The 24,479-nt window shown below is 44.8% G+C and overlaps 1 long non-coding RNA gene across 1 annotated transcript in view; it reads left to right on the top strand.

The window, feature by feature from the left end:
• LOC135057563 (uncharacterized) overlaps positions 1-24,479 on the top strand; it is a 177,031-nt gene that overhangs the window by 45,212 nt on the left and 107,340 nt on the right. The window contains exon 2 of the long non-coding RNA XR_010244204.1: positions 24,264-24,347. This is a non-coding gene — a long non-coding RNA (uncharacterized LOC135057563). The remainder of the gene's footprint in view (positions 1-24,263; positions 24,348-24,479) is intronic.

Here is a 24,479-nt window from a genome sequence, read left to right as displayed (position 1 = left end):
TAAATGCAGTCGTAAACTATGTGAGTTTATATAAACAGTCGCCGATTGAGGTCTTGTCTGATGTCTTGTCTTGATGTACATGTTGTCTGATGTCTCTCGGTGCTTTTGCTATAAATAGCGAGCAAAAGTTGTTCCATTGTCCATAAAATTACAGTCTCTAAAGTATTGGGATATCGTAAAAGTTAAAGTCCCTAGGGATATTGGGGGTCTGTGGCATAGTCCATCAATGGTCTGTATAAAAGAGGTTGTCAAATTCTTCTTCCAAGCGGATGTCTTTGTACCTTGGAGGAAAACAAAGGAGAAACGGGTGAAAGAAACGGACCGTGGAATCACATTTTCATCACAACATTGTCTCTATCGTTGGGTCATAAATCAAATTAGTTGTTGTTATTACAGTGTCCTCGCTCCTCAGACTCATCACTCTAGTACTACCTTTACACTTCGTTAAAGCCCGAACGCATCTAAATATCAGTCCAACCAATATGACGACTCCCAGAATACACAAAAGAAATTTCCCTACATCCATAATAATACCTTGGGCCCATTCTCCTAAGCCCGAGAACTAATTTCGTGGGTTCAACCATGACACCCAACCGGTCAGCTCATTACTCACAGCAGCGAGAGTGAGATTATGTCTCCTTTGGAACTCCCACTTTAATTGTAAAATGTCATCCATCTTTTGATCTATGACCTCGGCCATATTGAGTTGCTAGGGTAACACAATACCCGCCTGTCACAGCTGTGAGGTAATTGAGAATCATCCTATGCTGAACCAGTTCTGTTTTGTAGGCTTGTAACTCTTTCCCAGTGTACCTGAATGTGTCGTCATACATTTCGGTGATATTGTCTAATAAATTTGCAAGCGCAGATATATATCTATAATTTATCACTCCTCTGGCGGTACAAGTGATATCTAACGCGAGTAGGAATTGAATCCCGGTGGATTCATGGATCAGATCAGAGGCCGAATGCTCTGTCCTCTCTATCAGGTGCCGTTTAACAATGTGCTCCTAATGAGTGTGAGTATAAGGAGCTTGGGCACTACGGTGAATGTCTTTCATTATGATATGAGATACAGTCATTACTTCAGGCAGTACTTTCCCAATATAACACAATCCCTCTGAGTTTGGGGCAAGCCACTTATACGCCTTTCTCCCGCATATGAAATATGCATCATCGGGGAGAACATATGGGACAGAGTATGACATAACCATGTTACAAATTTTCCATGTGAAGTCTCCTAACCCTAACTCTCCCATCTGTCTTGTACACGTATCAGGTTGTACGATATGTGCACAGTATCCTGGTGATACTTCTCCAACTCGCATGGTCCTACTTCCTAGAGTGTACCTATACCGGAAATATTTTCCATGGTCGGCTATCTGGCGTATAAGTTCTGTGTCTATGGGCATTCTATCGGCTCTATGTGAGAATGTCATGGTTTGATTACTCCATGACACTTCCCAATTTACCGGCTTTCGGGGATTGGAAATGTTAAAGCATACTAAGGACCTATCCACATGATATTGGTGGAGCTTCAAACTAGGAGGACTAGAGATATTAAACCTCTTGTCCACCGGCCTCCCACCACTTAACTCAAGTACCTCTCCTATCGTTAAAGGGAATGGTACTAGTCCTGATTTGCTATGACCTTGAGGTACTTGGGAGCATACCCAACAGTCTGTCTGATCTAACACTTTACCCACTAATGAGTGATAGTCACTCAATGGATGCCGGTCCACGTGGATATTAAAACTGGACTGACATTTCTTGATGCACCCATCCTCAACTATATTGTCACAATGCCTACAGATGCAGTTTTCTTCAGCTAACAATCCTTTACAATGTCTATAAATAACATGGCTGCTAGATCGTTTTCCGGTACTCGCCTTTGCTCTGTGATTGTGTTGCTATTGGAAATTTACGCCTCCATCCTGGTCATCAGAACCCATTCCAGATCCTTCCTCGACCTCCATGGTACTCTCACCGAAACAGACTGCTCTGGTCAACAACAGGGTCAACAGGAAAATCCGGATCACAGTCTCTTGGGGCAAGTCCATCTTACAGGAGGAAAAGAGAAATTTGTAATGGGGATACAAAAAAAAATACTTTGAGGGGAAAGAAAAATGTTACGATGTCTTATGTCCTCTAGTCTTGTTGTTCCTTTTGCTCTGCTGTCATCTCAAAGGTGCTGTCTCTCAGTCTTCCAAACGAACACTCTGGTGATACAAATATTCCTTCCAAATCTGCGATCTTTCTGTAAGGAGCAAAAATCTTGCATTACCATTTGTCTAACTGATGTGTGACATACCATCTTTAAAGCATGAGAACATGAGAGAGAAGAGAAAAAACAAAAAAAACAAAAGAGAGAGACAACAATTCATATATATGTTACATAAAACAACAAACAAAAAAACATTGTCAGATCTTCCGTTCACCATCAGGCTGTCACACCAACACATCCACTGGTATCTTTGCGCAGTCCTCTCCCCACCAGTATTTCCACACTCCACCCTTTTGTGCCTGGCCAGGACACACCGATGTCGGTAGGTCACACTGGGGTTAGGTAGACTTCTGCAAAGATCAAGTAGCTATGTGATGTTTGAGTTCTGCCGATGAACGTCAGAGATGGGGAAAAAGAAACATTTACAGATAAATTACAACGTTTTACCCGGCCGTTCCTGTGTCTTCAAGGAACTGACCTCCTAATATCATTAACTGTAACCTCAGATTTACTATTAGTTCTAATGATCACCTTTCCTGATTGCATATTACAGGTGCGGCCCAAACTTCTTCCTATATGATCCCTGATTACAATTTCGTGTGTCATAACTCTGCTCGTGTTCTTGTCTAGGGGGTTTATATAACCTTTGTCTATTTCTTGATCTACAATCTCTTGCATAATGACCTTCCTTCTGGCAATTATAACACCTTATCACCTTTGACTTACCCACAGGGAACTGAGGCTTCTTACTTCTCTGTGTTTCCCTGTGCTTGCTGATGTTTTGCTCATGCCCAACAGCGGACTTTCTTAATGCAGCCACCGAGATATTTCTCCAGTTTGGATTGGTGGTCTGTACCCTTGCTCTCAACACTTCCTTTAAACCATCCATTAACACAAATACTGCTACTTCTCTATGCGGTGCACTTGTTTCGATGTTTTCTATACCTGTATACCTAGTCATGTCCTGCAATGCCCGATGGAAATAATTAGAAGTACTTTCCCCTTCGTTTTGTTTTATGGAGAAGATTTTGTTCCACTCGACAATGGCTGGGAAATATACTCCTAACTGTCGGTTGATCTGCTTAATACATTCCTGATTGTTTTCCTCCGTTTGAGGTACTTCTGGGTCTAATTTACAATCAGTAATAAATTTCGCAGGGTCAACACTGGAGGGCAAACATGCCCTCAGCACTGTCCGCCAATCTTTGTTGGTGGGTTCGGCGGAGTTTCCTAGTTCTTTAATAAATCTCTGACATGTAACTAGATCTTTCCTAGGATCAGGGAATTCAGACATAATTGCTCTCAATTCCATCCGGGACCAGGGACGGTGCATTGCACTGTCCCTGACGGGAATGGTTCCCTGAGCGTCAGTCTTCCCATTGGGGACTGTGATCACCCTGACAGGATTAAATTCAATTACATAATCTTGTGTTGGTTCTACAATATGAGGTACATTTGTTTGTGCGTGATATATAACACCGTACGTACCTGTGGACACAACCTCACCTGACCCTCCGTTAGGGGGTTTGATTACTGCCTTTACCGATTTGGTCGCGTCCACCTGGATGTCTTGTGTGATGGCTGCTGGAAAAGGTGCTGACATCGTGCTGGGCTCACTTTCTTGCTTTTAATCCTGAGGGAAGTTTAACATGAAGTGCAACTTGCACGGGTTAACAGTTGTACATTTAACAGTTTTCTTTTATCATTGTTACATGTGTTACTCTTATTCTTATCATCATTAATACAGTTGCTAAGTGCATTTTTATCATACTCCAGTCTGCCACTCTCTGTAACCACCTTCTCTCTTGTTGCCATATTTTTCTTACCACAGTGAGAGTCAGCTGTGTAAGCTAATCCTCCTTGTCTCTCACCTTCCCGTTGCCATAACTGTAAACAATCATAATCAGTGGCGGAACTAGAGAATGGTGGGCCCAGGTGCAACAATATGCATTGGGCCCCCTCCCATATTACAAACAGGGAAATGGCGTCGCCCAAAATACGGTGTTTTATCTCACTAACAAGGGGTGTCGCCACACAGTAGTACTCCCAATTCACAGTACAGAGCCTTATACACAGTACGCCACACAGTAGAGAAGCTTATACACAGTGCACCACACAGAAGAGAGCCTTATACACGTTGCGCCACACAGTAGAGCGCCTTATACACGTTGCGCCACACAGTAGAGCGCCTTATACACGTTGCGCCACACAGTAGAGAAGCTTATACACGGTACGTCACACAGTAGAGAGCCTTATACAGGGTTCGCCACACAGTAGAGAGCCTTACACAGGGTGCGCCACACAGTAGAGATCCTTATACAGGGTGCGCCACACAGTAGAGAAGCTTATACATGTTACAACACATAGGGGGGTATTCAGTTATTGCCGGATTTTTCATCCAGTCTTAAAATCGTCAATTATTGGTCATTTTTAGGGCGAATGACATTCCCCCTATTCAATGCATGTGCAGGATTTTTCAACTGGTCAAAAAATCCAGCACTAACGAAAACCACGTGGATCTGTGAATTTCCTGGTGAGCCATGTGTTTTGACGAATTTGCAGGCATTTTCGCCCGTATTTTGGGTCTGTTTTCTCCCATGCCAATTCGTCAAAAAAAGTGAAACGTCGTGGGCGAAAAGGGATTCAAAAATGGGCGAAAAACCCGCAATTAAATACCCATGGTCGAATTATACCGGTTTTTCGGCTAGCCGAAATTGAATACCCCACATAATAGAGAAGCTTATACACGTTACGCCACACAGTAGAGAGGCTTATACACGTTGCGCCACACAGTAGAGAGGCTTATACACGGTACGCCACACAGTAGAGAGGCTTATACACGTTACGCCACACAGTAGAGAGGCTTATACACATTGCGCCACACAGTAGAGAGGCTTATACACGGTTCGCCACACAGTAGAGAGGCTTATACACGTTGCGCCACACAGTAGAAAGGCTTATACACGGTACGCCACACAGTAGAGAGGCTTATACACGGTACGCCACACAGTAGAGCGGCTTATACACGGTACGCCACACAGTAGAGAGCCTTATACATGGTACGCCACACAGTAGAGAGCCTTATACACGGTACGCCACACAGTAGAGAGCCTTATACATGGTACGCCACACAGTAGAGAGCCTTATACATGGTACGCCACACAGTAGAGAGGCTTATACACGGTACGCCACACAGTAGAGAGGCTTATACACGGTACGCCACACAGTAGAGAGCCTTATACATGGTACGCCACACAGTAGAGAGCCTTATACACGGTACGCCACACAGTAGAGAGCCTTATACATGGTACGCCACACAGTAGAGCGACGCACACGTCAACATTTACAACCAGGAATGTGAGACAGATACAGATGAAGACAGCCTTATCGTTGCTGCGATGTGTTGGAACTGGCGTACGCATCACAGCAAGCTGCAGTGAACGCCGTACTGTGGCTAGTCACTGCCTACGTTCACTCCATAGATGTCTATGGCTTGCATGCGTACACACACACGCGCTTCATAGACATGGGCACACTAGTCGCGCCATCCATGCCGTGATGCGAACTCATCGCGGGTTGAATGAGTGTGGCTACATCTATAGATATGGATATATACACACACACACACATAGTAAAACATACGCAAAGCAAGACACATATACACAGACACATCCACAGAAAACACACACACACAACACATAAATACAGCTAAACACACATAGCAAAATACATATACAGTATATACACAGAAACACACACACCCATAGCTAAACACACACACACACACACACACACACACACACACACACACACACACACACACACACCTAAACAGACATAGCAAAATACACATACAGTATATACAGACACACACACACACACACCCATAGCTAAAAACACACACACACACACACACACACACACACACACACACACACACACACACACACACACACACACACACACACAGCTACACAGACATAGCAAAATACATATACAGTATATACAGAAACACACAAGCACACAGCAAAACTGACATAGGAAAATACATATAGAGTATACACTGAAACACACACACACCCATAGCTAAACACACACATTGCCAGCAAAACACAAACTCTTTACTATACATATGTTTTCATTTTCCACAAGTTGCACACTTTCCACCTCCTAGGCTAGCTCTGGCTCCGGCAAGGCTCCTCACTGTGCAGGGACTGAGTGCACTGACGTGACGTCTCCTCAGTCCTCACTCTTCTGTATAGACACACTGCTGCCGTGACTCCCCTCTCCCTCCCCCCCCCCCTGTCCAGTATGCAGTGACTCAGTCCAGGAAGCTGAGAGCTGCAGCCGAGATGAAGGGTGATGTGATCACCCTTCTCACATCACTGGTGCCGGGGACCGCGTACAGGCTTCCTCAGTTAGGACCCGCAGCAGCAGCTCAGCGGTGGCAGCGTGTAATGAGTCAGTCTGACTCATTATACTGCTGCCGGCTATGGGCCCCTTCACAGCGCTGGGCCCCAGTGCACTGCACCGCTTGCACTGGCGCAAGTTCCGCCTCTGATCATAATGTTTGATCCGTCTCTTTGCAGATTTAATGAGACATATCCTTCTCCTTAGATTTTGTAACACCTCGGGACTAAAACTGCCTACCCGTGGGAACTTTTCCCCATCATGCACAGTCATTCTTTCCCATTCATCGCACAAAACCTCTGTGTGTGAACCGTATTTCTCACACATGACATACCTTGCCGACCCGATTGGTCGGTTTACTAAGTCAACCTGAACCGAGGTTGATCGCCCCCTACCTGAACAACTGGCCCCCATCTTTGCAGGTGTTGCTTTCACTACCTCTGACCTTCAAATCAGGGTCTTCAGCGAACCCTTACAAAAACCAAGATGTCCGGGGTAGGCCGGCGGCGGAAGTTTACCGAGTACCTCCACTCACTCGCCCACGTCGACCAATACGCCCACACACTGCCTTAGCGCTGGCGTACTCAACCTAGGGCCCCTGCGACCTGAACCTCTATTTACTGGAACATGTGGGTGTGATCCGAAGAGCACTTAACCCTTCCCAGTAACTATTGGTTGTTAGAGAATTCCCGAGTGACCAGCGAATCTCCCTTAAAATAAAAAATTACACAAATCACGTTAGAATGTACAAATAGCGTTTATGACCCCTGTTGCGTACGCAAATGGTACTGGGTCAAGTTACTAACTAATGCACACAATTACATGCGGTACAATCGTTCTGCACATAAGCAACTAATCTTATGTGCGGAACGACCAACGGAATCGAAAATTGTGGCTGCGAATTCCTTCAGCCGGAGCTTAATGGCCTATATGGGTTCCGCACCAACCCTTCCTGGTGTTGTGCTTCTTGACTCTTATATAGCGGACTTCCTAGTCTGCTGTACCTGGACCTCCTGGTCTGTGCTACAGTAGACCTCCTGGTCTGCTATACTCTAATGCTCTTCTTTTAATATGTTTAACAAGGGATGCCTCCCAAGCCACCATGCCGTCACTTACACGTATGTACCTCACGAGAACTCGATGATTTCCTGTGGTTCCACCCAAAAATTAGAAACTTATATATATGTATACACACACTTTCACCTCATATACTCTTTACTTTCGTTTCTGCGCAGAAATCCCTTTCATTCAGTATCGCAGGCTAATCCCGAGGAGTTGCAACTAGAGAAGGATCTATTAGCTTAAAATTTTGGACACTGAGATTGATTTGCGCTATTATCGCGTTGCCTCCGTATCGCCTAACTAAAACAATACTATCGTGTGATTTGTATCACGTGGGCGTACCCAGACGCTCCGTTGCGTAATATACGCTTCGTGCGTCGGCCCTTGCGTCGCGTACGCTAGTCCCGCCCTTTGTTAGAGACACTTGTACACAAGCCAGGTATATCCACAGAAATACAACTAACACGTTTATATCAATGTAGATGATCTTTAACTGTAATCATCTACCGAGCACCACACAGATCTTTCCTTGTATCTTTAGGCAAAGCCGTGTGCGTGTTTTTACAATTTACTCCTTAACGTATTAATATTATTTTTAACTACCAATAGCAACAAATCATTCTCAGCACGTTATCAATTATAAATGGCAAACAGGAAGGTGAGGTGTGAAAATTACACAAATGAAAAATGCAGGTGTGTGGGTGTGTTGCGTACGCAATGTGTATCAAACAGAAATAAAACAGTTTTAAAAGACAATAGCGTACTGTTCTTACCTTCCGGTTCCGGATTCCACCAGCACTCCTACAGCGTAGCGATGCAGACGCTTATCTAGTCAGCACTACTGTATCCCTCACCACCAATATGGATACGAAGGGATACTGCCTTCCCGCCCTTGCTGACAGATAAAGTCTGTGTTCGCCAGTGAGGATATGTGGAGGACGGACGAGGCCCCAATTGATAATGCTGATTGATTACCTTATAACATTCACTATCAATGGGTAAGAGACTCAGTACGCAATTGGCGTATGGGGTACCGTAAGGGTACGCACTTAGCGTAGCAGACGCTTATCCGTGGTCGAGACGCACATGCGACACGCTCGCTCACAGCTTAACGCTTGGTGACGAGCACGCTATAGGCGGCCGACTACCGTATTGCTACTCTACCAGCGTAGCGGACGCTCGTGACCACGAGGGGAACACGAGCGGCGCAGACGCTCACGGGATGACACTCAGTAAACCTTGTATGCAACACACTGAATGATTGAGTTTGTACTGTAAACCTTACTACTGAAATACTGTAGCGATATAACGCTGCTTAACCTTGTTAATACTAAAGCTGTTTGAGCGATTGAGACTATCCGGTTACCCTCTGCAATGTAATAAACACACAATACCTTGCTAAGGTTCCAACACCTTTACTAACAATATCTAGCTATGTAAAAAGGGGAAAACAGTTAACAGTTCATACACTACAGACTAACATCAATCTCTAAGCAGAATAACTACACATAAATATACAATAGCGTCACAATCGCAAACAATAACATACAATGAGAGAGAGAACGTGGCAAAATACAGTCAGAGATTTAAGAATGGTCACAGAGAATAACTTACACACACTGGGGAATGATTCGCTGCGCAGTCCTGGTACCAGCTCCGAGTTAGTCAAGATGAAAACCGTTTGTGGAGAGAAGACTGAGCTGGCCAGGCTGGCTGTCCTTATATACACTGCGTACAGTACGCTACAAAGGGACCTATAATCTCGTTGTTCATTGGACACAGGAGTGTCTCCTCGCATCATAACAAAAGGTCATAGGTTAGTTTGAACAGGTGGGCTGTGACTATATCAAACTGCTCAGGTGGGAGGGAATCTCAGGATTCCCGCCGCATGGATAATGAACCGCAAATATAGTAAATGTCCAGAAACTACTAATAGACATAACTATACGCAGGAGCGATTAATCTTTACCTAACCAGCACCGGATTGTTTCTAATAAAATGTTCTTTAGTTAGGTACCAAACACAACTGCTCAAACCCTGTCTGACCCTTCGTATCATACAAAGAGGAATTCCTCTGTCCAGCGACCAGTTACACTAAAAAGACTTACAGTTATTATTAAGGGGAACATTACCTATAAAACATACTATTTGGTTTTACTATGTAACGATTGAGTCGCCGACTAGACGCACACAAACTCTACCGTAAATGCACATACCACGCGCTCGAGCGCATGGCCGAGGAAGTGCCATCACGCAGCTGCGAGTATCCGCACGCACGGGAGAGAATGTGCACGTGCAGCGGGCAAGCGCATGGGGTGAATATATGGCAACGTGTAGCGTGATATTTTTCGACTTTGACATTCTGTATAAACTTTTATGCAGACCTGCGTTTGTGTCTTTACACTTACTTCCTTAAATACTATTATTTCAAATTTACCTATATAGCAACAAATGTATCCGGTTTCACACATCTATTATGACTGCAATAATCTATAATTTAAATGATATGATTCAGATTGGATATCTATCTTGCAGAACATACACTGATATAAATATACACATAATTATAATAATATTATATATATGTATCATTCACTGGCCTGCTATGTGACACCTTACCTCTTCAGTGCTTCTAATTTGCATATAAAAAATGTTTTGCCTGCCTGTACTAGTGGTTGAACCAGTTAATTAGCATTTCAATGCCTATCTTATAGCAAACAGAGAGTTAACTAAATCCTGGGAAAGAAGAAAAAAAAGTTTTTTTTCTCTTTTTTTTTCTGTGTGCAATTTCTTACACCAAGCTAAGCATTTATCTCACCATTTACTCTCACTAGGCCCAATTGAAACTATTTGTAATTGACTATGGCATGGGTTAAATAAATGCATTGGTAACTCATAAATGGTGCTTGATGTGACCAAGGAAACTGATTGTTCTGAGCAGACTGAAAATCAGCTATTTAGAAAATGACCTTCCTAAAATGTCCACTGCTCCTCCCCCTTCCACATCCATGAGGTTTACACAAGATGGTGGACAGGCCACGTGGTTAGTCCAAAATGTAGGACAGACCATGCGGCTTCCTTTGTCACAAAGAAATCACACATTATACAAGCACCAGAAGTTATTTTAGGCCTGAGTTTAAAAAAACTATATCAAGGCTATGCAGCAACTTTTAAATGTACTTTTAAACCTACTTAACAGATAAACAATCCAATCTGAATCAAACACAATATGACTTATATGAACTTTGTTTTGCAACAATAAAAATACACTTTAGCATCTTAAATATTATGAGAAACACATTGTCCCTTGAATTTTCATATCATTGGCTTACTGATAACACAACAATACACAAGGATATGATTTTCTAAGCGTCAGGATGCGTCCACCACAAGCTGATCGACCACAGCATCGCGTTTATAATGTACAGTGCATCATTAAGACCATGATATCCCTTTACGAGCCCCCATCTGTAAATACCAAATTGCTTTCTAACAAATATTTAAAATGCCCACTCTAATATATATTGTAAACGCCTGCACCTCTTATTACCATGTGCCATGAATGTGCGCTATACATAGCAAAACACTGCATCCCATAAGAGAAAACAATACACCCACACATTATCTGAGTTCCAAAGCTCATTGATGTATATACATTTTTTATTAAAAGGATATGGATTCAATATATTACAATGTACAGTATACACCTATAGTTACATGGTTACAACCCATACAGTAAGCAGTTAATACATATAGTTACATACAGTTACAGTTACAGGCCAGCAAATACATCACCATATCTTTCTCGTATAAAAGTCTCTCCATATCACTCTCTCTCTCTCTCTGTAAAATCATGCAGGAACTGGGCAGACAGCATCTCCATCATCGTCTGAGACAAAACAGCAACTAACTCCTGTGTGATCAGCAATGTGTTATCTAGTTTGGGGTAGGGAACTTTCTCATTCATGATGAGTCACTGTTCTTTTTATATGCTAAACAGGTTCAGCCTTGAAGACATCCAAAGGGCTGGCCTGAGTTTCCTGTCCACTACCTGTTTGGAATGTCTATTGTTCTAATAAAAGTGATTTTAGCTTTCATACATTTAATCATAACTATTTGTTGCAATGTCCTACAACTTAATAACAAGTATCAAATGAATCTACACATTAATCTGGTTGCTTAAATACCAAATATGACAGGTGTATCTTGCTTCGTTCAAATAATATACATACATGACATTACTTCATTATATAATTTTAAATCATCATGATGTCTGGCGCTTGATATTATTATAATTATGTACTGTATGAAATAAGTGTCGAATCCATCTCTGTGGCATGTCCGTGTAAATGCGTGTGTTACCATATATTTCTGTGCTCGCTGCGCGAATTTGCAAGTATTGCAACTTATATGTGTGTAGAGTTTGTATGTTCTTTCTATGTAATATTTTTGACTTTGAGACACCACATGATGCAAACATAAATTAAAGAAAAAAGAGGTGCAATATGGAATTGTCCTTGGGCCCTCCCACCCACCCTTATGTTGTATAAACAGGACATGCACACTTTAACAAACCCATCATTTCAGTGACAGGGTCTGCCACACAACTGTGGCTGAAATGACTGGTTGGTTTGGGCCCCCACCAAAAAAGAAGCAATCAATCTCTCCTTGCACAAACTGGCTCTACAGAGGCAAGATGTCCACCTCCTCCTCATCCTCCGATTCCTCACCCCTTTCACTGTGTACATCCCCCTCCTCACAGATTATTAATTCGTCCCCACTGGAATCCACCATCTCAGGTCCCTGTGTACTTTGTGGAGGCAATTGATGGTGAATGACTCCACGGAGGAATTGATTATAATTAATTTTGATGAACATCATCTTCTCCGCATTTTCTGGAAGTGACCTTGTACGCAGATTACTGACAAGGTGACCGGCTGCACTAAACACTCTTTCGGAGTACACACTGGAAGGGGGGCAACTTAGGTAAAATAAAGCCAGTTTGTGCAAGGGCCTCCAAATTGCCTCTTTTTCCTGCCAGTATACGTACGGACTGTCTGACGTGCCTACTTGGATGCGGTCACTCATATAATCCTCCACCATTCTTTCAATGGTGACAGAATCATATGCAGTGACAGTAGACGACATGTCAGTAATCGTTGGCAGGTCCTTCAGTCCGGAGCAGATGTCAGCACTCGCTACAGACTGCCCTGCATCACCGCCAGTGGGTGGGCTCGGAATTCTTTGCCTTTTCCTCGCAGCCCCAGTTGCGGGAGAATGTGAAAGAGGAGCTGTTGACGGGTCACGTTCCGCTTGACTTGACAATTTTCTCACCAGTAGGTCTTTGAACCTCTGCAGACTTGTGTCTGCCGGAAAGAGAGATCCAACGTAGGTTTTAAATCTAGGATCGAGCACGGTGGCCAAAATGTAGTGCTCTGATTTCAACAGATTGACCACCCGTGAATCCTGGTTAAGCGAATTAAGGGCTCCATCCACAAGTCCCACATGCCTAGCGGAATCGCTCCATTTTAGCTCCTCCTTCAATCTCTCCAGCTTCTTCTGCAAAAGCCTGATGAGGGGAATGACCTGACTCAGGCTGGCAGTGTCTGAATTGACTTCACGTGTGGCAAGTTCAAAGGGTTGCAGAACCTTGCACACTGTTGAAATCATTCTCCACTGTGCTTAAGTCAGGTGCATTCCCCCTCCTTTGCCTATATCGTAAGTAGCTGTATAGGCTTGAATGGCCTTTTGCTGCTCCTCCATCCTCTGAAGCATATAGAGGGTTGAATTCCACCTCGTTACCACCTCTTGCTTTATATGATGGCGGGGCAGGTTCAAGAGTGTTTGCTGGTGCTCCCGTCTTCGGCACGCGGTGGCTGAATGCCGAAAGTGGCCCGCAATTCTTCGGGCCACCGACAGCATCTCTTGCACGCCCCTGACGTTTAAAAAAAATTCTGCACCATCAAATTCAATGTATGTGCAAAACATGGGACGTGCTGGAATTTGCCCACATGTAATGCACGCACAATATTGGTGGCGTTGTCCGATGTCACAAATCCCCAGGAGAGTCCAATTGGGGTAAACCATTCTGCGATGATGTTCCTCAGTTTCCGTAAGAGGTTGTCAGCTGTGTGCCTCTTATGGAAAGCGGTGATACAAAGCGTAGCCTGCCTAGGAACGAGTTGGCGTTTGCGAGATGCTGCTACTGGTGCCGCCGCTGCTGTTCTTGCTGCGGGAGGCAATACATCTACCCAGTGGGCTGTCACAGTCATATAGTCCTGAGTCTGCCCTGCTCCACTTGTCCACATGTCCGTGGTTAAGTGGACATTGAGTACAACTGCATTTTTTAGGACACTGGTGACTCTTTTTCTGACGTATTTGAACATTCTCGGTATCACCTGCCTAGAGAAATGGAACCTAGATGGTATTTGGTACAGGGGACACAGTACCTCAAGCAATTCTCTAGTTCCCTGTGAATTAACGGTGGATACCGGACACACGTTTAACACCACCGAAGCTGCCAAGACCTGAGTTATCCGCTTTGCAGCAGGATGACTGCTGTGATATTTCATCTTCCTCGCAAAGGACTGTTGGATAGTCAATTGCTTACTGGAAGTAGTACAAGTGGTCCTCCGACTACCCCTCTGGGATGATGATCGACTCCAAGCAGCCACAACAGCAGCGCCAGCAGCAGTAGGCATGACACTCAAGGATGTATCGGAGGAATCCCAGGCAGGAGAGGACTCGTCAGACTTGCCAGTGACATGGCCTGCAGGACTATTGGCTTTCCTGTCTAAGGAGGAAATTGACACTGAGGGAGTTGGTGGTGTGGTTTGCAGGAGCTTGGTTACAAGAGGAAGGGATTTAGTTGTCAGTGGACTGCTTCCGCTGTCACCCAAAGTTTTTGAACTTGTCAATGACTTGTGATGAATGCGCTCCAGGTGACGTATAAGGGAGGATGTTCCTAGGTGGTTAACGTCCTTACCCCTATTTATTACAGCTTGACAAAGGCAACACACGGCTTGACACCTGTTGTCTGCATTTCTGTTAAAATAATTCGACACCGAAGAGGTGATTTTTTTTGCAATTTGACCAGGCATGTCAATGGCCATATTCGTCCCACGGACAACAGGTGTCTCCCCGGGTGCCTGACTTAAACAAACCACACCACCATCAGAATCCTCCTTGTTAATTTCCTCCTCAGCGCCAGCAACACCCATATCCTCATCCTGGTGTACTTCAACAGTGACATCTTCAATTTGACTATCAGGAACTGGACTGCGGGTGCTCCTTCCAGCATTTGCAGGGGGCGTGCAAATGGTGGAAGGCGCCACCTCTTCCCGTCCAGTGTTGGGAAGGTCAGGCATCGCAACCGACACAATTGGACTCTCCTTGGGGATTTGTGATTTAGAAGAACGCACAGTTCTCTGCTGTGCTTTTGCCAGCTTAAGTCTTTTCATTTATCTAGTGGGAGGATGAGTGCTTCCATCCTCATGTGAAGCTGACCCACTAGTCATGAGGAACATAGAAGAGGACCTCAGCCGTTCCTTGCCACTCATGTCGTAAATGGCATATTGGCAAGTTTACGCTTCTCCTCAGACGATTTTAATTTAGATTTTTGGGTCATTTTACTGAACTTTTGTTTTTTGGATTTTACATGCTCTCTACTATGACATTGGGCATCGGCCTTGGCAGACGACGTTGATGGCATTTCATTGTCTCGGCCATGGACTAGTGGCAGCATCTTCAGCACGAGGTGGAAGTGGATCTTGATCTTTCCCTATTTTACCGTCCACATTTTTGTTCTCCATCCTTTAATGTGTGGAAATATATGCCAGTAATATATCAATAGCAATGGCCTACTGTACCGTACTGCTATATATATATATATATATATATATATATACTGGTGGTCAGCAAAATTCTGCACCGTCCTCCTACTATATACTGCGCACAACTACAATGCAGCACAGATATGGATAGTATACTTGACGACACAGAGGTAGAGCAATGGACTACTGTACCGTACTGCTATATATATATACTGATGGTCAGCAAAATTCTGCACTGTCCTCCTACTATATACTGCGCACAACTACAATGCAGCACAGATATGGATAGTATACTTGATGACACAGAGGTAGAGCAATGGACTACTGTACCGTACTGCTATATATATATATATATATATATATATATATACTGGTGATCAGCAAAATTCTGCACTGTCCTCCTACTATATACTGTGCACAACTACAATGCAGCACAATTATGGATAGTATACTTGATGACATAGAGGTAGAGCAATGGACTACTGTACTGTACTGCTATATATATACTGGTGGTCTGCAAAATTCTGCACTGTCCTCCTACTATATACTGCGCCCAACTACAATGCAGCACAGATATGGATAGTATACTTGACGACACAGAGGTAGAGCAATGGACTACTGTACCGTACTGCTATATATATATATACTGGTGGTCAGCAAAATTCTGCACTGTTCTCCTACTATATACTGCGCAAAACTACAATGCAGCACAGATATGGATAGTATACTTGATGACACAGAGGAAGAGCAATGGACTACTGAACCGTACTGCTATATATATATATATATATATACTGGTGGTCAGCCAAATTCTGCACTGTCCTCCTACTATATACTGCGCACAACTACAATGCAGCAAAGATATGGATAGTATACTTGATGACACAGAGGTAGAGCAATGGACTACTGTACCGTACTGCTATATATATATATATATATATATATATATATACATATATATATACTGGTGGTCAGCAAAATTCTGCACTGTCCTCCTACTATATACTGCACACAACTACAATGCAGCACAGATATGGATAGTATACTTGACGACACAGAGGTAGAGCAATGGACTACTGTACAGTACTGCTATATATATACTGGTGGTCAGCAAAATTCTGCACTGTCCTCCTACTATATACTGTGCACAACTACAATGCAACACAGATATGGATAGTATACTTGACGACACAGAGGTAGAGCAATGGACTACTTTACCGTACTGCTATATATATATATACTGGTAGTCAGCAAAATTCTGCACTGTCCTCCTACTATATACTGCGCACAACTACAATGCAGCACAGATATGGATAGTATACTTGACGACACAGAGGTAGAGCAATGGACTACTGTACCGTACTGCTATATATATACTGGTGGCCAGCAAAATTCTGCACTGTCCTCCTACTACATACTGCGCACAACTACAATGCAGCACAGATATGGATAGTATACTTGACGACACAGAGGTAGAGCAATGGACTACAGTACCGTACTGCTATATATATATACTGGTGGTCAGCAAAATTCTGCACTGTCCTCCTACAATGCAGCACAGATATGGAGCGTTTTCAGGCAGAGAACGTAGATATTTGCAGCACACTGAGCACAGATATTTGCAGCACACTGAGCACAGATATTTGCAGCACACTGAGCACAGATATTTGCAGCATACTGAACAGTGAACACAGAAACTGAGAGAACACAGCCACGTCCTCTCGCTATCATCTCCAAAGCACAAGTGAAAATGTCGGCGACGCACGGCTCCTTATATAGAATACGAATATTGCGAGAATACGACAGCGGGATGATGACGTTCGGGCGCGTTTGTGTTAACCGAGCAAGGCAGGAAGATCCGAGGCTGGCTCGGACCCGTGTAAACCACGTGAAGTTTTGGGGGGCTTGGATCTCGAGGAACTGAACCCGCTCATCTCTAGTGAAAATACGTTTGTAAATGAGATAGGTGAGATGATAGTGGCCAGATCAAGCTGACAGGAAGGTGACATTTAAGGTGCACACACTAGAAAGACTTGCAAAAGATGCAGGGCTTTAATATTTCCCTTGAACTCTCCTGCAGTCCTGGACAAACAATTTTGTGCATAATCATAAAGATAGATCTTAAGATCTGGGGAGTAGCCACATCCAGGAGCATGCTGTCACTTCCCTGCAGCAGGGAATATCTAAAAATACATCAAACGACCCACAAAGCCACGCATCGGATCGTTATCATTAGTAAAATGCAAACGATTTGCCCTTTCACTAAAGATCTATTAGATATATCGATAAATTGCGCATCTGCCCAACAATCGTTCTAGTGTGTGGGTGGCTTTACTCTAATAACCATATGTTACACCAGTAATATACTGAAATCTATCTCTGAAATTCGAATGTATATCACATCAACCCTTGCAATGGATGGACTACAGCAGCAGAACACCAGACTCCTGTCAGCAAAAGACAGGAACTTGAGGCTACAGTGGGCACAACTTCTCAAAAACTGGACAGTTGATTACTGAAATAATGTCCTCTGTCTGATGTTTGGTCTGTAGATTTCTGCTGCATCATTCTGACATTTGGATCTGAATTTGATAGATACTATATAAATCCATTCGATCTATCCTCCCTTGTGTAATCAGTTCAGTCTAGTGGCAGTGGTGTAACAGTGTGGGTATGGTTTGCCTGGCACACATTAGGCTTCTGTATACAAACTGAATATTGTTTAAAAGGGGTGGCACTTCATATGCCGGTTGTTGGGATCCCGGCGCTCAGCATACCGGCGCCGGAATCCTGACAGCCGGCATACTGACAACTATTTTCCCTCTTGGGGTGTCCACAACACCCCTGGAGGGAGAATAAACCATGCCCGCAGCATCCCCACAAGGGGCTCTTCTGTGCTTACCCCGCTGCCAGTATACCGGCAGTTGGGATCCTGGCGCCGGAATGCTGGGCGCTGGGATCCCGAGCGCCGGCATACCGTAGTAGACCCGTTTAAAAGCTGTAACACAGACTGCACCGCCGCTCACCCACGGCTACTGTATCTGACTAGCATGCAGCTAGAATCACTACTTTATTTCCAGCCAGCGCGTCCTTTGGACACTCCAGACATGCTCACAGCAGCTCTTACAGCCCCATGGAGCATCCTGAGGATGCTCCGGGCAGTGCTGTCAGGGCTGTCTTTCTGTATGGTCTCAATGGGCTGTTGCCCAAGGGGTCCCCTTTTTCCAGAGGTACCAGAATTTTGTAAATCAGCCCTGGGGAACCAGACATATCTGACTTAAAAGTAGTAGTCCTCATCCGAGCCTGTTACTTGTTCTTCCAAGCCAGATACCTCGAGTTTTTCTGAGGGTATACTCCAAAAGCTGAGACTCTCCCCTTTTCAGTGGACACTGGCTGCTTGTCTCTATTATGCCCAGAAACCAGAAATATCAGCCTTCCAGCAACTGGTCCCTGCTCCAGCTCCACATGCCTGGTATGCAGATTTATATTTTCATTGGTGGATTGCTCTGGCTCATGAACTCTGATCCCCAAATCCACAGTATCACATGAAAGGTGAAACTCTCTAGTTAAAAGCTAAGAAATCAATTTCCAGGAACTGGAGATACATTATCTGCAGTCAAGCCAGCTGCCCTCCCACTGGAAATTGATGAATATTAAGCCCACTCCACTATCCACCCCTCCCCTATGTATTAAACACTCCCTACCACACTGGAAGCCATGTACCAGGGCCCCCTCATTCAGCCCAATGCCCCCTTCTATAGTTTAGTGTTCTCCCTCCTGCCCCAGTTCACTAAACCACCCCCACCCACCCCATCTGTGCAGCAAAGAAGTAATTAGCAGTGATTACTGCTCCAGGTCCTACATGCTGAGCGGATGATAGAACACCTGCAGGATATCAAAGGAGGTGCTGATAGTACCCCTCACCCCTACCACTGGAGGATGGGTAGTGGCCCCTGTGCATTGCTTTGCACAACAGAGTCCTACACTGCTTTTAAGACAGCCCTGAGTGCTGTAGTTCCCAGCGATAGTGGCTGCAAGCAATGCATGATGTCATGTGATCTGGGGGCATGGCCGACACAGGGCGCACTAAAGCCCTGTTACGGTGCTGCCACAACCTACTTGAATATTGTTGCTAACAATGTGCACCCCAGTGTCGTGCGGGGAGGTCAGTGGCTGGTGAGGCACTGCAGCCATAATGTCTGTCAAATCCTGCCGATGACCCCTACCGCCACTGCCGCCAATGCCGGCTGCCTGCCTGCTCATTATACTTGTGATATATTGTACATTTTCATAGAAAAAAAAATAATAATTAGTGTTTGGGACAGGGAAGGGATTGGGAGGAGAACATGAATGCAATTTTGTTGTCCAGGGCTTCCATTAACTTAATAGCACCGTGGATGCGGCGCTATTAAGTTAATGAAAGTCCTGGACAACAAAATAGCCAGGAGTGGGTGACAGGTAGAGGGTGACGCCAGAGAGAGGGTGACAGCAGTGGGTGACACCAGGGAGAGGATGACAGGAAAAGCGTGACACCAGGGAGAGGGTGACAGCAGTGGGTGATGCCAGGGAGAGGGTGGCAGCAGTGGGTGATGCTAGGGAGAGGGTGACACCAGGGAGGGGGTGACATCAGTGGGTGACGCCAGGGAGAGGGTGGTAGCAGTGAGTGATGCCAGGGAGAGGGTGATGCTAGGAAGAGGGTGACAGCAGTGGGTGACGCCGGGGAAAAGGGTTGTTGGATGTTCTATTTCTTAAAATTATGTGATTTCGGGAAGAGAGAGCAGTGATTGTGACGAGCGAAAAATTGTGTGGGTCCCAGGGACCCATTACGTTAAAAAGTTGGGGTCCTACTCCACAGTTTCTGGGTCACAACACTGATTGTGGGGGGAGAGGTAGGAAAAAGCTGATTAGAGGGGGTAAGGGCAGGCAGTGTTGGAGGTAGGGACGGAGTAAGTACAGCAGACAGTACTCGGGGTAAGGAGGAGAAGGCAGCCCTGGCCTCTGTTGGGGGGCGGGGGGCAGAGGAGTGTGTAATGTAGTGTGTCGACACTATCTGACCCCAGGGACTCACCACCACCTCGGCTGTAGTGTCTGTAGCAGCTCCTAGTCGGTATGAATGGAGCACAGGCAGGGGAGTTACAGCGGGATGCAGCCCACCTCGTCACCGGAGACCAGCAGGAGCAGTCAGGACGTCTGCACTCCCGGGCATCACAGCAGCACCTCATCCACGTCGGAGTCCCGTCGACAGTTCTCCACTCTGGGTGATGATAGCATTGCCAGGTCACCCAGCAGATGCATGAAGCAGCGGGCGGCAGATGCAGGAAGTCTCCGGTCCCCAGCTCATGGCAGCGGTATAGATGCCGCCGCATCCCCTGCAGATTCGAGGTCCCGGCATATTGCAGGGCAGTAGGCCACACCCTCCGGCTCCGCAATCTACACTGCCACTAGAGGTAGGGGAGGGAGGGGTCACCACGTCCTCCTCAGCCAGCTGACAGCTACAGGTTTAATAAATGATGTCTCTGCAGCGGACAAGGGAGACATCATTCATTAAACTTACAGCCAATCCAAGTGGAGCCCGACCCCGGGGACACACCCTTTTTAAAAAACCGAGTGCCTGGTCCTCAAGATCGAGGTTACCGGGCCGGGGGACAAAGCAACACAGGCGGGGGAGGCGGAAGTCTCCGCACGGCGCACATGCAGGTGTATCCCGCTGGAGTAACGGAGGACGTGGAGGAGAGGGAGGTGAGCACTTATGCTGCATCTTATGGGTGATTGGACCAGCGGATCCAGCCCTGGATCCGCTGTCCAATCACATCTGCCCCTGTCAAAGCGGCACTTATACTAGTGCCGCTTTGACAAGTTTTTTCAATGGGCATTTACAGCCCCATGCTTGGCCCCGCCCCCCGCTTGATTCTCATTCCCATTCACAACAGGAGGCACTGATATCAGTGCCTCCTAAAGTCTTTTTATGTCCCAAAATGAATACAATAATATAACAAAGATACTTATGACACAGAATATGTGTCATAAGTATCTTCCTTGTATTATTTTACTCATTAATGACAGGGGAGGCACTGCCTCCCCTGCCTCCCCTAACTGCATGTCCCTGGTGCACCCTATTTTCCTCACAGTCTACCCATCTTCTAATGGTTACTTCCAGCAGTGTTGCATGCCATGACACAACGCATGTATTCTCAAAAGGATTCCACCATACAGGACAAGGAATTAGTTATCCAATAGCCACCAGAACTCAATACAATAGAGTTCATTCTGGATGTGGCGGAACAGGATAATGGCAGTATTAATGTGCAGCCAACAAATCTACAGGGTTCTTTCGTGTGTGTGGCTTTGGGCATCCGGTCTCTACTGTAGGTTGACCACTATTAGTTGACATGCATTAGGTCTACATGGTCTATAGGTCAACATGTACTAGGTCGACATGGAAAAAGGTTGACATGAGGTTTTCACATTTTTTTTTTACTTTTTCATGCTTTACGATCCACATGGACTACGACTGGTTAATAGTAACCTGTGCCGAGCGCAGCGAGGCAACTTGCTCAAAGCATGCAAGGGGACACAGTGCACTAATTAGAGTTCCCGGTCAATTTATGAAGAAAACGACACCAATTTTTTTTGTTTTTAAATCTCATGTCGACCTTGTTCAAGTCGACCTAATGATCGTGTTGACCTAATCACTGTCGACCAACAGTGGTCGAACTAACGACTGTCGACCTAAGTGTGGTCGATCCTATGATCCACACCCGCGACATTGTGTATGCTTAACTAGGTGTGACTACACATACAGCTACAGTAGATTGTCATTGCCCACAGTTTCATCAACATGCCCTCACTGAACTGTACTTACAGAATGTGTGTATGATCCATCACAGCCAAATTACTCTTCTTCATCTCTCAATGGCTCTGATTATATCATATTACAAGGCTATTTTCCTAGTAAATTGAAGTATTTTGTTTTTTCCCGTCAATGGATCACAATGTGAGTGCACATTACAAGTTGGCATGCCTCCTGACATCTACATGGTGAAAACAACCTTACACATCGCTTCTTTTCTCCACATTGATATTCTATCATTTTTAGATACTGCAATTGCTACTGTTTTGATTTTTGTGGCATTCAGCATTTGCATTCTGCAGCAGCTGCTGACAGGGCTTTCCTCTCTCTAAGGTCTCCGTACAGTTGTTATTGTAGTTATAATTCCATTTCTGCCTGTGGCTTTTTACATCCCACGTGTATGGTAGCTGCTGCCACACACATCTTTATTCTTCTAGTTTAACTAAACCATTCGTCATTTTATTTACCCACAGGAACACTCCTGGTGTTTGTGGCAACTGAAAAGTCATACATACCCTTGCAAATCATTTATGGTGTGACGTAATGGGCCACAACGGAAATCCCTGTGGAACACCACTGGTGACCTTTCCTCCCTTTAAAAATATAATTTAATTTATTTAGTTCTACCAGTATGGAGGGAATTGAGACAAAACAATGGACCTGATTCATGGTCTAAGTAAAGCAAAAAAGCCAGCAAATGGGCAAAACCATGTGACATCTGCCACCCCACCTCCCACAACAATCACTGCTGCCTGCAGTGCAACATGACTTTGCCCAGTTGCCTGCTTTTTTGCTTTACATATAAACATGAATCAGCCCAATTAACGATTTAACACAATTCTGAGTGAATACCGCTTCTCTTTTCTATCAATTCACTAGAAAACAAGGCCCCTTTCTTCCTGTGAACTTCAATTATTGCATGTATACATCAGTAATAATCTAAGAAAATGCATCTATAAATGCATTGGTGTTAGAATAATAAACCATAGAATTAGTAATTCTTATGTTTATACATTACATGAATCCAGCATTATCAGTAGTTTTGGTGTCTAAAGAACCCTACACATTGATCGATCCGCCACCGAGATGCCCCTGCGGCGGATATGGCCAACGGGTGACTCGGCGGCGGGGTGGTGGGGAGTGAAGGGGGGAGTGAAGTTTCTTCACTCCTCCCATCACCCGGCTCCATAGAAGTGCAGGCAAATATGGATGAGATCGTCCATATTGGCCTGCATGCACAGGCGACGGCAGCGCACCAGCGATGAATGAGCGCGGGGCCGCGCATCGTTCATCGCTGGTGCCTCCACAATCAAAGATATGAACGGTATCTCATTCATTAATGAACGAGATCGTTCATATCTTTGAATATTATCGCCCAGTGTGTAGGGCCTATTAGTAGTGACTCACTTATCAAGCAATACATATTCATGTTGAAGAAATCACGTTGCACGCATTGTCGATGCAAAGCACAATTGGCTGATGTTTTAAGTCTGAGCACAGTGCATGTGTCCCACTTGTCAGCACCCAGAGTTGCCGAACAGTATTGGATGCACGGCCTCTGGAATTTAGTGGGCATTCCTGGACGCACAGCCTCTCACACAGCAGGCCATGGTCAGACAAACTGCACTTGGAATAGGGCTGATGTATGTTTTGATGTTGCACCATCTAAAGATGCACTAAGGCGTAACTGCACTGCCACATGATGCCGCAAGTGAGTGTCTCAGTATTAATTAAAATGAATTACGTCATAGGTACAAACAAACTCCATTCAATATGTTCCCTCTTATAAACTGAGCACATAAAATATAACAGTATAGCTTTGTAACACAAACGCTCCAGTATATCTACTCTATTTTAATTCGTTTTCGTTTATCTTGTTTTTCAGGCATTACATGGTGGAAATATCTCCAAGAAAAATAACCACTTGAATAGAGACATTCCTGTGGCTTGTTGGTGCCCTCATGTGGCGGTAAGTGTATATAGGCAAAGGAGAGCTCCGAACAGAAATGTCACTGCAAGGTACATCTCATGACTGTGTTAATGTGAGAATAGCACAAATTTGACAGCATTTAGGCAATACTAATTTACAATTAGCATTTGT

The sequence above is a fragment of the Pseudophryne corroboree genome, chromosome 3 (assembly GCF_028390025.1).
Source record: "Pseudophryne corroboree isolate aPseCor3 chromosome 3, aPseCor3.hap2, whole genome shotgun sequence".
In the NCBI taxonomy this organism is placed as follows: Eukaryota; Metazoa; Chordata; class Amphibia; order Anura; family Myobatrachidae; genus Pseudophryne; species Pseudophryne corroboree.
This window is presented reverse-complemented; position numbering and strand designations above follow the sequence as displayed.